Source organism: Pan paniscus, chromosome Y (genome assembly GCF_029289425.2).
Source record: "Pan paniscus chromosome Y, NHGRI_mPanPan1-v2.0_pri, whole genome shotgun sequence".
Taxonomy (NCBI): Eukaryota; Metazoa; Chordata; class Mammalia; order Primates; family Hominidae; genus Pan; species Pan paniscus.
In genome coordinates, this window is record NC_073273.2 from 9,815,890 (window position 1) to 9,834,616 (window position 18,727).

Here is an 18,727-nt window from a genome sequence, read left to right on the forward strand (position 1 = left end):
AACAAAATAAATATTTTCAGGGCAAGATTAATACATAAACATTGGCTTACACATTTAAAAATTACTTGTCTTTTTCCCAGATTTATATGCTGCCCTGTGGAGGCTTCCCCCCACCCCCTTATCTAGACAAAGTTCTCAAGCATTTGCAAATGTCATCTTAACACTATTTGATCTTTCTAAGAAATAACCACTTGCTGTGTTATTGTTTTGTACTGGAGGAGACCAATTTCTGTAGACACACTGAATTGTTTCCAGTATATGGCCTTCTTTCACCTTTCTATATACACTAAAAGAGTCAATTTTCTTTTCTTTTCTTTTTTTTCCACATGAAAGCGCAAACACAGTCCTTCACTTCCACAAATTATGCAGCTGAGTTTCCCACATTTGGGGAAATCTCAGGGGTCAGTACATCTGGAGTGCAATAAATCAGCCTTTCCCTGAGAAAGCCACCTTTGTGATCATGGTATCTCCCCTGGCAGAGAAGTTTCCATTTTCTTTTTAAGATTTCCATTAGCCTTCAAAAGAAAATACAAATATAAATGTAATAGAATTTAGAATAATTTCCAGTATCAGCTTAAAATGTTAATTTCAATCATCCATGATTACTATCTTCTAAAAAAGTTCAAATTCTGACACAGGCTTCTACAAAATTGTAAGAAAAAACACTATGGTAAACAATGAAATAACTGCTAAATAAAGCTACCATACATTTTATGCATTGATATGCTCATTTTTGATAGTGACTCTTTTTTTTTTTTGAGACGGAGTCTTGCTCTTATGGCACCCAATTGTATCTAACAGCCTTTCCCAGCCTTCTGGAATTTTATTATGTGGTCTAAGAGCTTTAAAAATAGGCAGATGAAAAGAATTTATTATATATAGTAGTAGCTAATATTTTGTTGCCTATTATGTGCCATTCAGAAAAAGTGTTTGAGGTAATCTAATTAATATTAGAGTTAGTTTCTTAAGCGGGTAACCTTAGTAAATCCATTTAACAAATTAAAAAATTACAGTTAGGAGAAATACTTTGTCAGTTATTACAGATTTAGCCAGTTGAGGGGCTAGCTAGCAATCTGACTCAAATATCTGACCTCTTGACATATTACCAACTTAAAATGTTTTGCTAAATATACTATCCATGCATTACTATAAGTGAATTAAACACAGTAATGCTATATTACTTTTCATAGTTCCATTTGTTATTCTATACTTAGGATTATGCTCTGTGGCACAGGCTGGACTACAGTGAGAAGATGATAGCTCATAGCTCAATGAGGCCTCACACTCCAATGTTCAAGGAATATTCCTGCCTCAGCCTTCCAATTACTTTGGATTAGAGAAATGCACCACCATGTCCAACTCACCTCATTATTTTTACTAAATATGAGCAGTCTTTTATGACTACCTTTTTTAAGAAAAACAAAACTTACTTGGTGTTCACTCATTTTTCAGGGACATTTTAGAAGGTAAAGCAAGAATCCTGTGATTATAAAACAGCAATATTAATTGGCAGTACAAAATTGATTTCAATTCTGTTAATATAAGAACACACACGATGGGTAAAGCAATTTTCAATGGCAACAATTAAATTTGCCTGATTTGCTAATGATCAGTCATTTTCTTTCAGAGCTGGCTAAAATGCAACATATTTACACTGCTTGGTGTTTACTGTTTACTGTCTACTGTTATACTGCTTACTGTTTACTGTTCTTAGGAGTCAATTTTAAAAGTTGCAAAAAAATGGCTTGTCTTTTTTCTCATTACCATGACAAAAAAAATAAAATAGCTTTTTTCTCTCTAGCATGTATCTTACTTAATACAATTATATTATATTCCAAGTCAGAGGCCAGGTTTTTTCTTTTTGCCATGGGAGCATTTATAATATAAATTTCTTTGGAAAAGGTAATTTTAGTAATCTAATTATTTAACGTAAAGAATAACACGGATAGGCTTCCTGTTACACTTATAGTACACATTTCACTATCTTATTCTCTTAAAAATTATAATAAAGGGAAAATCACGTCATTTGCCACATTATCAATAGTATCAAAAGTTTTCATGTGCAATTTGGATTAATATTATCTTTGCCTGTATTGTTATCTACTGCCTTGAACGGTGCTTGGTACACAGCAGATGCTGATATATATCTGTTGAATACTGCCTGTTGAATAGACTAAATGTTCATTACACAAACCATTACAAACTTAATAAGGAGAATAATAAATTAATACATGAATCCCATATTATCCACGTAATTGATTTTCCACGTTAACCCAACATGTATACCTTTACGGTAATCACATCCTTTGATGAGATGAGGCTAAGATGTGATTTAGCCTTATTTTAGAGCAAATAAAAGAAGTTACATAGTAAACAATATATGACTACAAATAATTTTTAAAATGGCATAAATTAAATTCAATTGATAGGAACTCTTAATGTCATTTACAACATTAATTAATCTGCTTGAAATCTATGATGGTGGACAAAAGAAGAATTAGAAAATTTTCATTGTTAAAATCTAATATTTCAGTTGTTTACAATTTAAGATGATCATTTGCCTTTAATCATTGTGTTCTACAGCTTTATAATAACTTTAGTTTATTATCAGGTTTTCAGTGTGCTTATTATAATGTCTACTGAGTGAAAATTTTGTGTGTTTGTGGGGGTGTGTGTACAGAGTTTCCAGATATATAGTATGATTTGTTTCTAGAATCCTATAACAATAAAACTTTGAATCTCCTGGTAGAGTTGAGCAACTAATTCTGGTGCAATTCTTAGGCTTCTTTTACTGCAGATGATACAACTAAGAGTTCTAGAATAATGCTAAAGATCAGTTTTTAGAATAAGCACAGTTCTTTAAAATTATCATTTTTCTCAAAACCAGTCTGGCCAAGATTGTGAAACCCCATCTCTTCTAAATATAAAAAAATTACTTAGGCGTGGTGGTGGGTGCTTGTAATCCTAGATACTCAGGAGGCTGATGCAGAGAATTGCTTGAACCCAGGAGGTGGAGGTTTCGGTGAGCTGAGATTCTGCTCCTGCACTCCAGCCTGAGTGAGAGAGTGAGACTCCTTCTCACACACACACATCATCATAGTAATAATAATAATAATAATGATAATAATAGTCTTCTCTGACATACTAATTAAACTAACTACTTAGAGGCTATGGATTGCTTTTGGATAAGTTAATATTATCTACCATGATAACATTAAATTAAAAAAAAATTCCATTCTAAGACATACCTTTCTGTGACTCTTTTTCATTATTACATCTGTGGTAACACACGTATCCTTTTAGATGATTCCAAATTGTGGACATATGTATCCAACTCCCCATTACAATTTTTTATTTGGTGTCCCACATGTTTCTAAAATGCAATCCACTCAAAGAGGTTCTATTTTTTCTATCAGTAAATTGCATTACTATTCCCACAGCTTATCAAATCACACCCAGGACATAGGTGTTAACATCTCTTTCCTGCTCCACTTCCTCAAATCTCCAATTACGAACACCTGGCTATCCTAACTCATAAAGAGCTCATAAATTTGTCTACACATATGTTCTACATTGCTAGTTTTTCTATTATGGAGCACCCACAATCTTTTTCTACAGATAATTTTGAATACTTCCTTACTGTGGTCTATTGTGGAACTTTCTATTTTATAGCTAATGACATGCTACTAATATATGCCTTTTGTGATCCTCTAGTGGTTTATCATGTTACACTGAATATCTCACATGATTGCTAAAAAGCCAAGTTATGTCAATACTAAGTCTGTACCCATTAGCTACTTAAAAAAAAAAGCTTAACAAAGTAACCCTTTCTACTGCAAGATGCTTTTTACTCTTCAAATCTGTCACATACTCCCTACAGTAGGCAGGAGAGCACTTTGTATTTCTCTTGTTTATTATGGTGCTTTGTAGCCCACCTGGGCTGTTAATTCATTACTGTATTTTCAAAATCATAATTAAGACAGATTCAAAATACTTTATCTGAAATGCAAAAAGCCCAATTAAGCAAGGCTTTTAAAACTAAGATTCGTATGTAACTCAATTTCCGATGCAAAAAAGACTTAATTGAGGGAAGCTACTTAAGCCTTCATTCACGTACCCTTCACCCTTAAAGGGAATACCCGTTACTTTTATAGAAGCATTAGTATGTTTAATTCTTGGGTACTTTTGGGAGCCTTACAGGGAATGACACACAATGTGATGCAAATGTGATGACTCAGTTTTCTCAAATCCCAAAATTCCTAAAACCTAAAACATACTACCTAAATGCCTTACGATGTATAAATGTATATTGAACCTTGGCAATTACATTTAAACTTACATTATATCATAAACCAACCATGTGTTGTGTATGAGAAACTAAAATCTCAAGTTAAATTGAGCAAAACAAAAATTTTGTGAGTTCTTAAGTTTCATAATTTTAAATTTAAAATAAATATTGTATTTGTGTTTCTATAATGTATGCTTCTACTCTACTAGAAGTATCCCAGCATCTCAGATGTAGTCAGACTAGGCTGAGAAAAAGAAAGCACAGAGATGGTCAGAGCAGGAAGAGGAAAGGGTAAAATTTATTTCCTCCTGGAGGTATATATTAATAATAAAAATACACTTTCATTACAGGAATGTGTGACCATAGAACTTAGTTTTAGATAGTAAAATATTTGTGATTCTAACAAGTTACTTAAAATGATCTGCTAATTGTCTGAGTCATCATATAAATGTGACCTAATATTTATCAATATCAGGGAGATATTAACTAGTAATTAAATTCTAGCTATATCCATAAATTAGTAATTTTTGAAAAGTTGCACTAACACCTGAATTGCTGATATTCAAATTGGACAACAGCATCTGTAATAAATTTCCCCTTCTTTTCACTCATAAAAATGACATAAAATAACACTGAAAACACTACAAATATTTTTGTTGTACATTTCTGACAATCTATCCATGCCTTTAGTACTACTGTGCAATAGGTTGATGTGACAAAAATCAGGCTTCTCTAAGAGAGCTTTACTGAATATCGCATTTCTTAATTTATGCTAACATCAACAAAAAATTTAAGTGAATTATTTATTTACATTATCACTAAATTTCTTTTACTTTATTTTAACAAAAACATACATATATGGTAAGTTTCACATAGAAGTCATTTTTAAACCTGACCAGCAAAACAACCACTTGGGATCCCTTAAGGATATGGATTCCTTTTCAAGGTTCTAGAAATTCTGATTTAGATAGTGTGGATATGACCTGGAAGCCAGTACTTTTCAAAAAGCAACATTAAGAGATAACATCGGCTTGGCACAGTGACCCAAGTCTGTAATCACAGTACTTTGGGAGGGCGAGGTGTGCGGATCACAAGGTCAGGAGATCGAGACAATCTTGGTTAACATGGTGAATCCCTGTCTGTACCAAAGTATGAAAAAAGTTATACATATATATGTGTGTGTGTGTGTGTGTGTGTGTATGTATATACACACATATATAAATGTGTATATATATACATATATATAAATGTGTATATATATACATATATATATACATATGTATATTGGTCAGGCAGGTTGCAGTGAAATGAGACCATGCCCCTGCACTCCAGCCTGGCCAGAGAGTTAGACTCCATCTCAAAAAAAAAAAAAAAATACAAAAGAAAAAGATAACATCAAGAGGTCATCAATCAGGCACAATATCTAATCTTAAAGGTTACCAGAAAAATGAAACAAGTGCATAAATATAAATTACCTAAGAATACATGAAATACATTAAAGTTACACAGATTTGCAATGCATTTTGATATGTATATGTGTATATGTACATGGAATATTGCTTGTACATTAGGACAGTTTACATGTTATAACTTGATTAAAATGTGCTTCTCATTTAATATATAAAAATAAAAACATCATTGATATAAAATTATGAAAATATCTTACCTGAGCTTGCATACATTACAAACAAATATATATTTCTGTAAATATAAACCCTATGCTCTGAATCTTTTCTTCTCAGGATATCAAATACTGCTCTTAGTAACTGACCACTCTTGCTAAAGTTGTTACATTTCTCTGAAAAGCAATTATTCATTGGTGTAATAGAATCAAGATTTAAAAACAACTTCTATTTGAATAATGAGTCCTGTTCTCATAAACAGCAAACATCTCACAGAGAAAATTATTAAATACAATTCCTCTTTGAGAGAAAAAATGAACAGCTGTGGTAAATTTTATTGCAGATGTTGTATGCTGTTATAATTAAAACAAAAACAACAACACTTCCACAACTTCAAAAGAATAATTTAAGCCATGCAGTTATTTACATTGTCACTAATTTTAATTTTATGTTACAGGTTTTTTTTACTAAAATATATTTCAATTTAACCATTAGAAAAGGAAATTTTAAAAAATATAAACCTCAGGGATTTCCTAAGTAACTGTGTATATTCAATACACAAAATCACTTAATCTTGTTTTTCAGAGAGTGCAGAAATCAGTATTCATTAGCATAAAATAATTTTTAGATCTCACAGGTGTTGTAATGTATTGTAAGCATGCATTTGTGTATGGAAAATACATCAATTAGAGTCATATAAGTTTGCTGATTTGAATTTGCAGACAACAGAATTTATTTGTAAGTATTTAATTACTCCAAAAAGCAAAACAGAAATAATAGCTGTACAATTACCTGACTAGAAGTGATAGAGCAGGAGCACCTTCATCTTGAATCAACACCATCACTTTAACATCCAGTTCTCTTTTTAGCCTCATGCATTTCAAGGAAATCACTTCTCTCCTAACTACAAATAACAAGCACATTCCTTTCCCTTCAGGTGCACTAAGATAGGGAAGCTAGAAGCAGACATGGGGGATATGCCTGCAACTCCAGAAAGATGTACAAAAACAGAAAAGGAACTCTCTCTCTCAGATAACCACAGCAAAGAGACACAGAGGCAGTGCAAGCCTCTGATAAACTCTCCGAGACTGAATTGTGAAAAATTCTTAATCTGTTAGTGTGTGGCTCTGACTTAACCTGGCTAGCCACCCCTCTCAGATTGATTCAAAATAAACCTGTCTGTGTTGACTGTCAAGTCACCATTCAGGTTTCTCTCCTCTTTCTTTACTTCTTACATTGGGTGCTGAAATCCGGGACTGGTGTTGGGGGCAGAGGCTCCCTTGCATCCCAGGAAGCTGTGGGCAATGGCAGTTTACCCTAAGTTAACTCGTGGATCCTGAGAGTCTCTGGCCACATGCCCCATCTTTTCTCTCATTTTACTCTTAAAGAGAAGGACAACTGACCTGAAGGGAACTGCAAGGCTCAGGTCAGGGCTCTAAAACCCTCAAGTCTCAGGAATCCACCTCTGAGCACCAACAATAGTTATTTCACTTCCTAACATTGGCTCCCTCTTTCCTCTTCTCTCTCTCTCTCCATCTCTCTCATTATCTTACTCTCTCTTCCTCATGTGGCTCCAGTCTGGGAGACCCTTTGCCAATTCCAACTGGAACATCCAACAAACAACACTAATTCAGCCATCTGGTAAGATCTACCTCTTCCTGGCTTTCTCCTTGTACTGGAGAAAGTCTGGCCTGCTGTCCATTTCCTTGAAAGACCAATGGGACTAAGCTAGAGGAAATCTTGGGGACACACAGTGCTTTCTCAGCATAACTGTCCTCTTTCAGAAAGAGGATTCAGGGTTTCTGTCTATTGTCTGGGGACATCTAGAAGAAAACAGATCTTTTTCAAAGTAGCTTTATAGCAAATCCAGCTTCCCAGAAATTCTAATAGTTAAATATGTGAATGTACAAATATATCATTCACTTATACCCATGGAAAAGAATATATCATTCACTTGTACCCATGGAAAAGGTTTAATGTTACTGCCATTTACAGGAAAAACAAACAAACAAAAAATAACAGGTTTTACATTAAATTTAAAAATTGCTAAAAGTTACATTATAACACATAATTGAAGGTGCTAAACATAAATTTTCATGCAAGCCGTATAAAACTGGTTTGGCCAGACACAGAGCTAGCTTGAAAAGTTATTTCTTTTCATACCCCATTGACACCTGTAATGCCAGGAAGACAGAACCGTTCACTCCCTTGAAAGGGAGGTGAATCCAGGGAGCCAAGAGGTCTAGCACAGCGGATGCCTTCCCCATGGAGCCCAGCAAGCTAAAATCTACTGCCTTGAAATTATTGCTGCCAGCACAGTAGTCTTAAGTCAACCTGAAGTGCTTGAGATTGGTGGGGACAGGGACGTCAAACAGTACTGAGGCTTGAGTAGGTGGTTTTCCCTTCAGAGTGTAAACAAAGCCACTGGGAAGTCACTGCACCTCAGCAAAGCTACTGTAGCCAGACTGCCTCCCTAGATTCCTCCTCTCTGGTCAGGGCATCTCTGAATGAATGGCAGCAGCCCCAGTTAGGGGTTTGTAGATAAAACTCCCATCTCCCTGAAACAGAGCACCTGGGGGATAGGGTGGCGTAGGCACAGCTCCAGCAGACTTAAACCTTCCTACCTGCTGGCTCTGAAGAGAGGTGCAGATTTCCAACAGACTACTTCCTCAAGTGGGTCCATGAAGCCCATGCCTCTTGACTGGGAGACTCCTCCCTGCAGGGATCCACAGACACTTCATACAGGAGTGCTCTGGCTGGCACCTGGCAGGTGCCCCTGTGGGAGGAAACTTTCAGAGGAAGGAATAGGCAGCAATCTTTGCTTTTCTGCACCCTCTGATAGTGAAACACAGGCAAAAATGGTCAGAAGTGGACCTCCAGCAAAGTCCAGCACACCTGCAGCAGCGGAGCCTGACTGTTAGAAGGAAAACTCATAACAGAAAGGCACAGTATCAACATCTACTAAAAGGATTTCCACACACGCACACATAAAAAAACTATTCAAAAGTAACCAACATCAAAGAACAAAGGCACATAAATGCACGAAGATGTAAAAAAACAGCACAAAATGGCTGAAAATTCCAAAAACAAGAAAGTCTCTTCTCCTTCAAAGGATCACAACTCCTCATCAGCAAGAAAACAAAACTGAATAGAAAATGTGTTTTAGGAATAGACAGAAGTAGGCTTCAGAATGTGGGTAATAAAAACTCTTCTGAGAAAAGGAGAATGTTCTAACCCAATGCCAGGAAGCTAAGAACCTCAAAAAAAGGTCAGGGAAATTGATAACTGGAATAACTAGTTTAGAGAAAAACATAAATCAAAAACACAGCAAAAAGACTGCGGAAAGATACACAATTATCACTTGCCAAATTGATCAAGTGGAAGAAAGATATCAAAGACTGAAGATCAACTTTTTGAAATAAAGCATAAAGAAAATGTCAGAGAAAAAGGAATGAAAAGGAACAAACAACATGTCCAAGAAATACAGGCCTATGTGAAAAGACGAAACCTACTTGGTTTGCTTGTTTGTTTGTTTGAGATGGAGTCTTGCTTGCCCTGTCATCCAAGCTGGAGTGCATGTGTGCAATCTCAGCTCACTGCAACCTCCTCCTCTCGGATTCAAGGGATTCTCCTGCCTCAGCCTCCTGCGTAGCTGAGATTACAGGCACACACCACCACCCCTGGTTAATTTTTGTATTTTTAGTAGAACAAGGTTTCAGCCTGTTTTTCATGTTGGTCTCAAGCTCCTGATCTCATGATCTGCCCACCTTGGCCTCCCAAAGTGCTGGGATTACAGGCATGAACCAACGTGCCTCGCTTAAACATGGCTCTTCCTTTTGGCTCAGATATAACTATAAAGTTTCTTGCTCTCTCAACACTAACCTCCATTACCTTTGTCATAAACATACTCCCTAAGGTATAAATCTTGCTGTATCAGAAACATACAATCTTTGGTCTCTTATCCATCTCTAACCAACAGTAGTGGAGCTTACTATGAGCAGAGAGGGTCTTCTCATAGATTCACTGTTCATAACAAGAGCTTTGATGTCACATTTCAGCTAAAGTACCAGCTTCACAGTCAATTGTGACCTGATAAAGGGGAAGAGTGAGCCCTTTTTAGTTGTTTCAGAGAATCATGGTAGTATAGTAGCCCACACATGGCTATATGCCCAGTAAACAAGTCTTATTTTTAGTTATTCTGTAGGTCTATGTGTGTTACTTCAGTTAAATGCTGATATTCGGCCAGGCATGGTGACTCACGCCTGTAATCCCAGCACTTTGGGAGGCCGAGGCGGGTGGATGACGAGGTCAGGAAATCAAGACCATCCTGGCTAACACTGTGAAACCCCGTCTCCGATAAAAATACAAAAAAATTAGCCAGGCGTGGTGGCAGGTTCCTGTTGTCCCAGCTAATCAGAAGGCTGAGGCAGGAGAATAGTGTGAACCTGGGAGGCAGAGCTTGCAGTGAGCCAGATAATGCCACTGTACTCCAGCCTGGGCAACAGAGCGAGACTCCATCTCAAAAAAAAAAAAGAAAAATAAATAAAGCTGATATTCATACACTCATATAGATGAATAGGTAGGCAAAAAGGAATGTTATGGTGCTTTTTTATTTTCAAGGGTTCTTGAAGCTCTTGTGATTAACAGTGGCAGGAAATTCATCACTTTTTAAAGTAATTCTCTTTGGAGACGGTGGGGTTGGGAGGAGTTCACTTAGGAACAGATAAGTAACTAATAAGTTTGGCACTCAGCTGTTCCATGCAATAGATGTGGAATTTTAAAATAAGATTTGAAAGGGATGGACATTTTGTTACCATACAGATTTGTGACATGGCAGATCAGGAGAGATTCTGAAGCCTGAGGACACCATTTTACAGAGGTTCTGACAGTTCTCTGCTTATTTTTAGAATCAATGATTTAGGAAGCTTCCAGAACTTAAATAATTGGAAAGAACCTGAGAGATTTCCTTTTGTAGTTCTGCATTCCAGGACTGGCATAAACGAAAGGCAGGTGTTTATAGAAGAACAGCTGCATTATGCAGGAAGGACAGTGACTACCCTTACTTTGTAACAAGTGCAAAAGATGCCACAAATGTGGCAGCAGCCTTTGAGGATGGGGTTCAAAAAATTCTTGCGACTGTGGATATGTCAGATCACTTGATGAACACAGGCATGTTCAACCTTCACCACAAGCCCAAGCCTAGCACAGCTTGTTATTGAATGTTAGAGTTAAGGCAGATGCATTCTAACCAATTCACACATATACACAAAATCAACATGGACATGGAGAAGACAATTAGTGTTTGTAGCAGTGTATTACTTACTAATAAGATTCAACAAGTGTATAGTCCTGTGTCATTAGTTGGTGGGAGATGGGACATATCCACTCATGGAAGAATATATTTTCTCAATAATGAAACCTTACACTTATAAATTGTAATGGTTGTCTAAAAACCAATGGTTTCTTTGATTTACACATGCAAATTAGAGAGCTAATAAATGAGAGGACCAAGACTTTAATTATAATTAAGATAAGAAACTTGACTATTCTAGAATTTATACTTGAAATTTTTTCCTGGAAAAATGGGAAACTAATTTTTGTATGTACATGATTTTTATGCAATTAACATTGTATTCTTGGTGAAAGAAAATGATTTCCTAAGACAATAATGTTGGATATGAAAGATTAGAATCTAACATATTTCCAATGCATTCTTATTTAATTTACTTATTTATCCTTTTCAAAATGACTTAACCTTTTTTATTTCCATTCCACATAGTATTAGAATTATTCTTACTAGTAATTACTCTTCATTTGTGTGTCATTAATAAACTTATACCACCACAGGTCATGTTTCACAGCCCCAGGAGGAGGGATGGCCAACAGTGGCACAAGAGTTGCCTCATACACTGTCACACATCCAGCTAAATTCAAGCTGTCCATGAATAAAAAGCATTTCCATAGACAACGTTCAGTTTTCAGATAAAGACCAACTACTGAACTTGGAGAAAAGACAAATCTGCATTTGATAACCGATTTAAGAAATATAATATGTGTTCAGAGGATACAAAATTACAATTCCACTAATGGGATAGCTAATATTTGTGTTACTTTCTTCACTCTTGTGGAAAGTCTCCTAGTTGAAGTTAAGCCATTGCTTTTGAACACAAGACACAAGCTAACTTTATCACTCTCAGAGGAAATACTAAGAAGGATTGTACTTTGTCAGAGGGTAAATAAAGATGTCTTTATTAGCCCATGTATTTGCTTAGTGCCTCCTCTATTACTGAACATCGTTTAGTGATTCTCTCTCAAGGAATTTTGTGTTTGTTTAAAAAAATATTTGCTGCAGAGATCAGACTTGATAAAGCAAATTGTGTCCTCTTATGGATGTTAATTTTCCATGCAGCTGGTGACTATCTGATTCTACGGAAGTTAACTGAAGCTTGGAATGAAGGTGGATGAGACCTGCAACTGGGGAGTGATGGGGATATCAAAGGACATGCTGGGTGAGGGGAGGTGGCTGTCATATAGGGGGTGGAGTTCTGAAAAATTACATCAAAACATTTCTCTTCCTGGCCCCACCCAATGTAGCCATTGGGAAAGATTTTATAAAAAATACAATAGAAAATGCTAGGAGAACAAAGCAGGTGGTGAGTGTGGCAGCAGGAGCAGTGAGAAGCAGCTGCAGAGCCACCCTGGACAGAAGAACCATAGACGATACTTCATAGTTTGAAGGAAGGGTGGTTCCCAGTGGTACAGAAGTTGCTCCATACAGTCTGTCATATATACAGCTAGATTCAAGCTATGAATAGAAAGCTTTTCCATAGAGAGAGTTCGGTTTATAGAAAAGGCTAACTACCGAACTTGGAGAATAGACAAATGTGCATTTAATAACTTATGTAACAATTACAATGTGCTGAGTAGAGGATACAAAATTATAATTCCATTCCAATTAAATAAATATTTTGTTAATTTTCATTCTTTGGGAAAGTTTCCAAGTTGAAGAGAAAACATTCCTACTGCTTCTTATCTTAGAAGAAAACTATTTACGTTTCTGGAAAAACCTAAATTTTCGCTTTTGTATCATGACACCACCATATAAGTTTTCTGACAATAAACGTGTCAGGTAGAGTAGCAAAGTGGTAAGTAGAGAAACGCACCAGTGTGGTACCCAGTGAAAGGTGGTGTCTGGACAGTCAGTGCTTTCTGGAACTCTGGACTGACAACTAGGAAGTGTTGAAGTGACTGAAAAGATAAAGATCACAAGTACAGCATGGTCAAAAGAGAGATTGAGAATATCTATGTCCATGGAAAAGGATGTATTCTGGAAGTTTCCAGGTATAACAAGAGGATGAAACTCCATATCCACATTTCTTCTGGATCACTCTTGGAGCACTAAAGCAGATAACCAACTTAGTGGTAACATACATGTTCTAACAGGGGGCTGATTTTAAGACTGATTTCATTTCATTGCTCTTATGTTAAAGAGCCTTAAAGGGACATCACCTACCAGATCCAAGCTTTGCCAGCTTATCTTTCCCCATGATCAGCTCCTATCTATCAGCTGACAGTTCTACCCATGTGACCCAGTGCTCTTCTTCACACTTTCATGACTGCCATACTTTTCTCTGCAGCCCACATTGGAGGTCACATTTAATGCTCCACTTTCCTTGCAGCTCCTTCAAAGAATTTGTCACACATGAAATTTGGCACTTAACTTTACTACAAAACACCCAGGACATGGATTGCTATTCCTATTTCACCTTCATTAGCATGGAGAAAAGGCTATTTTCAATGTGCCACTGTCAGGAGCTGAGCCATGTCTTCCTGCTGTCACTGACACTGCTGCTCTTGGATGGATGATATCCCTCTGGATTATATGCTCATTGAGGGCAGGAACAACTGTATTAAAAAATACATGCTTGCTGAAATTACTCCTAGATTTCTATATGAGTCTTACCTTTTTCTGCACCCATAGATCTGGGATTTAGTTTGTTTCAATATCAGTGCTGTATAACAGGTTAAGACATCATATTAGTTTGAACACTACCAATAGGGGAAATAGAACATAAACAGCTGTGGTGTGCAGCACATTAAATATGAATATTAAACTACCACAACCTTGAACAAACATCTTTATTGTAAAAATCAAATAAACGGTGTAAAAATGAAGGTAGTTATTTCACACAAGGTAAAAAGACAAAACTTAGAATTACTTGCTTAAAGTTAATTCAGAATGGAACAAAATTGTTCAAGTGCTCACCATTAGAACAGGTTGTATAACTTGATTTTCAATGAATATTACCTATTTTACAGTAAGATCTTATTATAGGAACAAGGAGACCATTCCCAGCCTCCTCTGGTGTATCACCTTGGACTCCAAAAACACTGAGATTACAGGCATGATTCACCATGCCCACGACAATTCCAAACATTTTATAAAAGTTCTGTGACTTCCTCCACTTTCCGTTCACCCACAAAACAAGCATTACTGAGAATTCCAATATATAGCACAAATAAAGCAACTGCTGTGACCAAAGTACCTACATTGATGTGAGTGTGTATTCATGTTCTGGTCAAATTTTATTTATTTAAATAGAGACCTTTGACACATCTAAAAGGCTGAGTATGAATGTTAATGTAATCCTGGCTTTTCTTTGACAACTCTCCTCCTAAAACCTGCCTTACAGCTTTTTGCAAGGATGAATATCAATGATTTACTCTATGAGGGAAAGGAAATAATCAGCAGGACCACTATTCCTAGCCACTGGCAGAAGCCTACATGCAACACTTAGCACTGCACACATCTTTCCTTGGCTTCTTGAGTACTACTGTGTATACTGCCTACACATTTTTATAACATCTCTAAATGTATAAATGAATTAATGTGAAGGTATGTGCTATTACATTTCATTCCCAACTGCAGCATATGTTAGTTTTAAATCTATCTACAAAATCTTGACTGTGACATTTGTTTTTGGATTGTTACATTAAAATCAACTACCTGGGACAGTCACCATGGCTCATGCCTGTACACTCAGGGCTTTGGAAAGCAGAGGCAGATAAATCACCTAAGTTCAGGAGTTCAAGATCGGTCTAGCTAACATGGTGAAACACGTCTCTACTAAAAATACAAAAATTAAGCACGCATGGTGTTGGGGCCTGTAGTCTCAGCTACTCCAGAGACTGAGGCAGGAGAGTCACTTGAGCCCAGGAGGCAAACGTTGCAATGAGTCAAGATCATGCCATTGCACCCCAGCCTGGACAACAAAGCAAGACTTAATCACAGCAACAACAAAATCACAAATTAACGAACAAACCAAACAAACAAGTGGCACCATTCTTCTTGAATGACTATTTGATCATAGAAAACTCAATTCCTGCCAGTTCATGATCTTTATTAATAGCACAGCAACTTATTTGAAAGTAGATGGAGGGGGTGGAGCCAAGATGGCTGAATAGGAACAGCTCCAGTCTACAGCTCCCAGTGTGAGTGACGCAGAAGACGGGTGATTTCTGCATTTCCAAGTGACGTACCGGGTTCATCTCACTGGGGAGTGTCATAAAGTGGGTGCAGGACAGTGGATGCAGTACACTGAGTATAAGCCAAAGCAGGGCAAGGCAATACCTCACCCAGGAAGTGCAAGGGGTCAGGAAATTCCCTTTCCTAGTCAAAGAAAGGGGTGACAGACGGCACCTGGAAAATTGTGTCACTCCCATCCTAATACTGTGCTTTTCCAATGGTCTTACCAAACAATACGCCAGGAGACTATATCCTGCACCTGGCTCGGAGGGTACTACACCCTTGGAGACTCACTCATTGCTAGCACAGCAGTCTGAGATCAAACTGCAAGGCGGCAGCGAGGCTGGAGGAGGGGCGCCTACCGTTGTGAGGCTTGAGTAGGTAAACAAAGCGGCCAGGATGCTTGAATTGGGGGTAGCCCACTGCAGCTCAAGGAGGCCTGCCTGCCTCTGTAGACTCCACCTCTAGGGGCAGGGCATTGCCAAACAAAAAGCAGCAGAATCCTCTGCAGAATTAAATGTCCTGGTCTGACAGCTTTCAAGAGAGTAGCGGTTCTCCCAGCACACAGCTTGAGATCTGAGAAAGGACAGACAGCCTCCTCAAGTGGCTCCCTGAACCTCGGGTAGCCTAACTGGGAGGCACCCCCCAGTAAGTGCAGACTGACACCTCGCAAGGCCAGGTACTCCTCTGAGACAAAACTTCCAGAGGAATGATCAGGCAGCAACATTTGCTGTTCACCAATATCCACTGTTCTGCAGCCTCCGCTGCTGATACCCAGGCAAACAGGGTCTGGATTGGACCTCCAACAAACTCCAACATACCTGCATCTGAGGGTCCTGACTGTTAGAAGGAAAAATAACAAACAGAAAGGACATCGATACCAAACCCATCATTACATCACCATCATCAAAGACCAAAGGTAGATAAAACCACAGAGATGGGGAAAAAACAGAGCAGAAAAATTGGAAACTCTAAAAATCAGAGTGCCTCTCCTCCTCCAAAGGAACACAGCTACTCACCAGCAATGGGACAAAGCTGGACAGAGAATGACTTTGACGAGTTGAGAGAAGAGGGCTTCAGATGATCTAAGCTAAAGGAGGAAGTTCAAACCCATGGCAAAGAAGTCAAAAGCGCTGAGAAAAAAATTAGATGAATGGCTAACTAGAATAACCAAAGCAGAGAAGTCCTTAAAGGACCTGATGGAGCTGAAAACCATGCATGAGAACTACGAGAAGAATGCACTAGCCTCAGTAGCTTATTCAATCAACTAGAAGAAAAGGTATCAGTGATGGAAGATCAAATGAGTGAAATGAAGCGAGAAGAGAAGCTTAGAAAAAAAAGAATAAAAAGAAATGAAAAAAGCCTCCAAGAAATGTGGGACTATGTGAAAAGACCAAATCTACATCTGATTGGTGTACCTGAAAGTGATGGGGAGAATGGAACTAAATTGGAAAATACTCTGCAGGATATTATCCAGGAGAACTTCCCCTATCTAGCAAGGCAGGCCAACATTCAAATTCAGAAAATACAGAGAACGCCACAGAGATACTCCTCAAGAAGAACAACTCAAAGGCACATAATTGTCATATTCACCAAAGTGGAAATGAAAGAAAAAATGTTAAGGTCAGCCAGAGAGAAAGGTTGGGTTACCCACAAAGGGAAGCCCATCAGATTAACAGCTGATCTCTCAGCAGAAACTCTACAAGCCAGAAGAGAGTGGGGGCCAATATTCCACATTCTTAGATAAAAGAATTTTCAACCCAGAATTTCATATCCAGCCAAGCTAAGCTTCATAAGTAAAGGAGAAATAAAATCCTTTACAGACAAACAAATGCTGAGATATTTTGTCACCACCAGCCCTGACTAAAAGAGCTCCTCAAGGAGGCACTAAACATGGAAAGGAACAACTGGTATCAGCCACTGAAAAAACATGCCAAATTGTAAAGACCATTGAGGATAGGATGAAACTGCATCAACTAATGCACAAAATAACCAGCTAACATCATAATGACAAGAGCAAATTCACACATAACTATATTAACCTTAAATGTAGAAGGGCTAAATTCTCCAATTAAAAGGCACAGACTGGCAAATTGGATAGAGTCAAGACCCATCAGTATGCTGTATTCAGGAAACCCATCTCACATGCAGAAACACACATGGGCTCAAAATAAATGGATGGAGGAATATCCACCAAGCAAATGAGAAAAAAAAAGGCAGATGTTGCAATCCTAGTCTCTGATAAAACAGACTTTAAACCAACAAAGATCAAAAGATAAAAAGAAGGCCATTACATAATGGTAAAGGGATCAATTCAACAAGAAGAGCTAACTATCCTAAATATATATGCACCCAATACAGGAGCACCCAGATTCACAAAGCAAGTCCTTACTGACCTACAAAGAGACTTAGACTCCCAAACAATAATAATGGGAGACTTTAACACCCCACTGTCAACACAAGACAGATCAAAAAGTCAGACAGTTAACAAGAATATACAGGAATTGAACTCAGCTCTGCACCAAGCAGACCTAATAGACCTCTACAGAACTCTCCACACCAAATCAACAGAGTATACATTCTTCTCAGCACCACACTGCACTTATTCAAAAATTGACCGCATAGTTGGAAGTAAAGCACCCCTCAGCAAATGTGAAACAACAGAAATTATAACAAACTTTCTCGCAGACCACAGTGCAATCAAACTAGAACTCAGGATTAAGAAACTCACTCAGAACTGCTCAACTACATGGAAACTGAACAACCTGCTCCTGAATGACTACTGGGTACATAACAAAATGAAGGCAGAAATAAAGATGTTCTTTGAAACCGATGAGAAAAAAGACACAACATACCAGAATCTCTGGGACACATTCATAGCAGTGTGTAGAGGGAAATTTATAGCACTGAATGCCCAAAAGAGAAAGCAGGAAACATCTACAATTGACACCCTAACATCACAATTAAAAGAACTAGAGAAACAAGAGCAAACACATTCAAAAGCCAGCAGAAGGCAAGAAATAACTAAGATCAGAGCAGAACTGAAGGAAATAGAGACACAGAAAACCCTTTGAAAAATCAATGAATACAGGAGCTGGTTTTTTGAAAAGATCAACAAAATTGATAGACTGCTAGCAAAATTAATAAAGAGGAAAAGAGAGAAGAACCAAATAGACACAATAAAAAATGATAAAGGGGATATCACCACTGATCCCACAGAAATATGAACTACCATCAGAGAATACTATAAACATGTCTACGCAAATAAACTAGAAAATCTAGAAGAAACGG

The 18,727-nt window shown here is 37.5% G+C and overlaps 1 non-coding gene and 1 pseudogene across 1 annotated transcript; one reads left to right on the forward strand and one right to left on the reverse strand.

Annotated features, from left to right (window-relative positions):
- Positions 1-323: 323 nt before the first annotated feature.
- On the reverse strand, positions 324-487 carry LOC129395784 (U1 spliceosomal RNA). The gene has a single exon (XR_008622998.1). It is a non-coding gene; the product is annotated as a U1 spliceosomal RNA (small nuclear RNA).
- Positions 488-8,591: 8,104 nt separating this feature from the next.
- LOC129395676 (ras-related protein Rab-9A-like) lies at positions 8,592-11,129 on the forward strand (annotated as a pseudogene).
- The last annotated feature ends 7,598 nt before the right edge of the window (positions 11,130-18,727 follow it).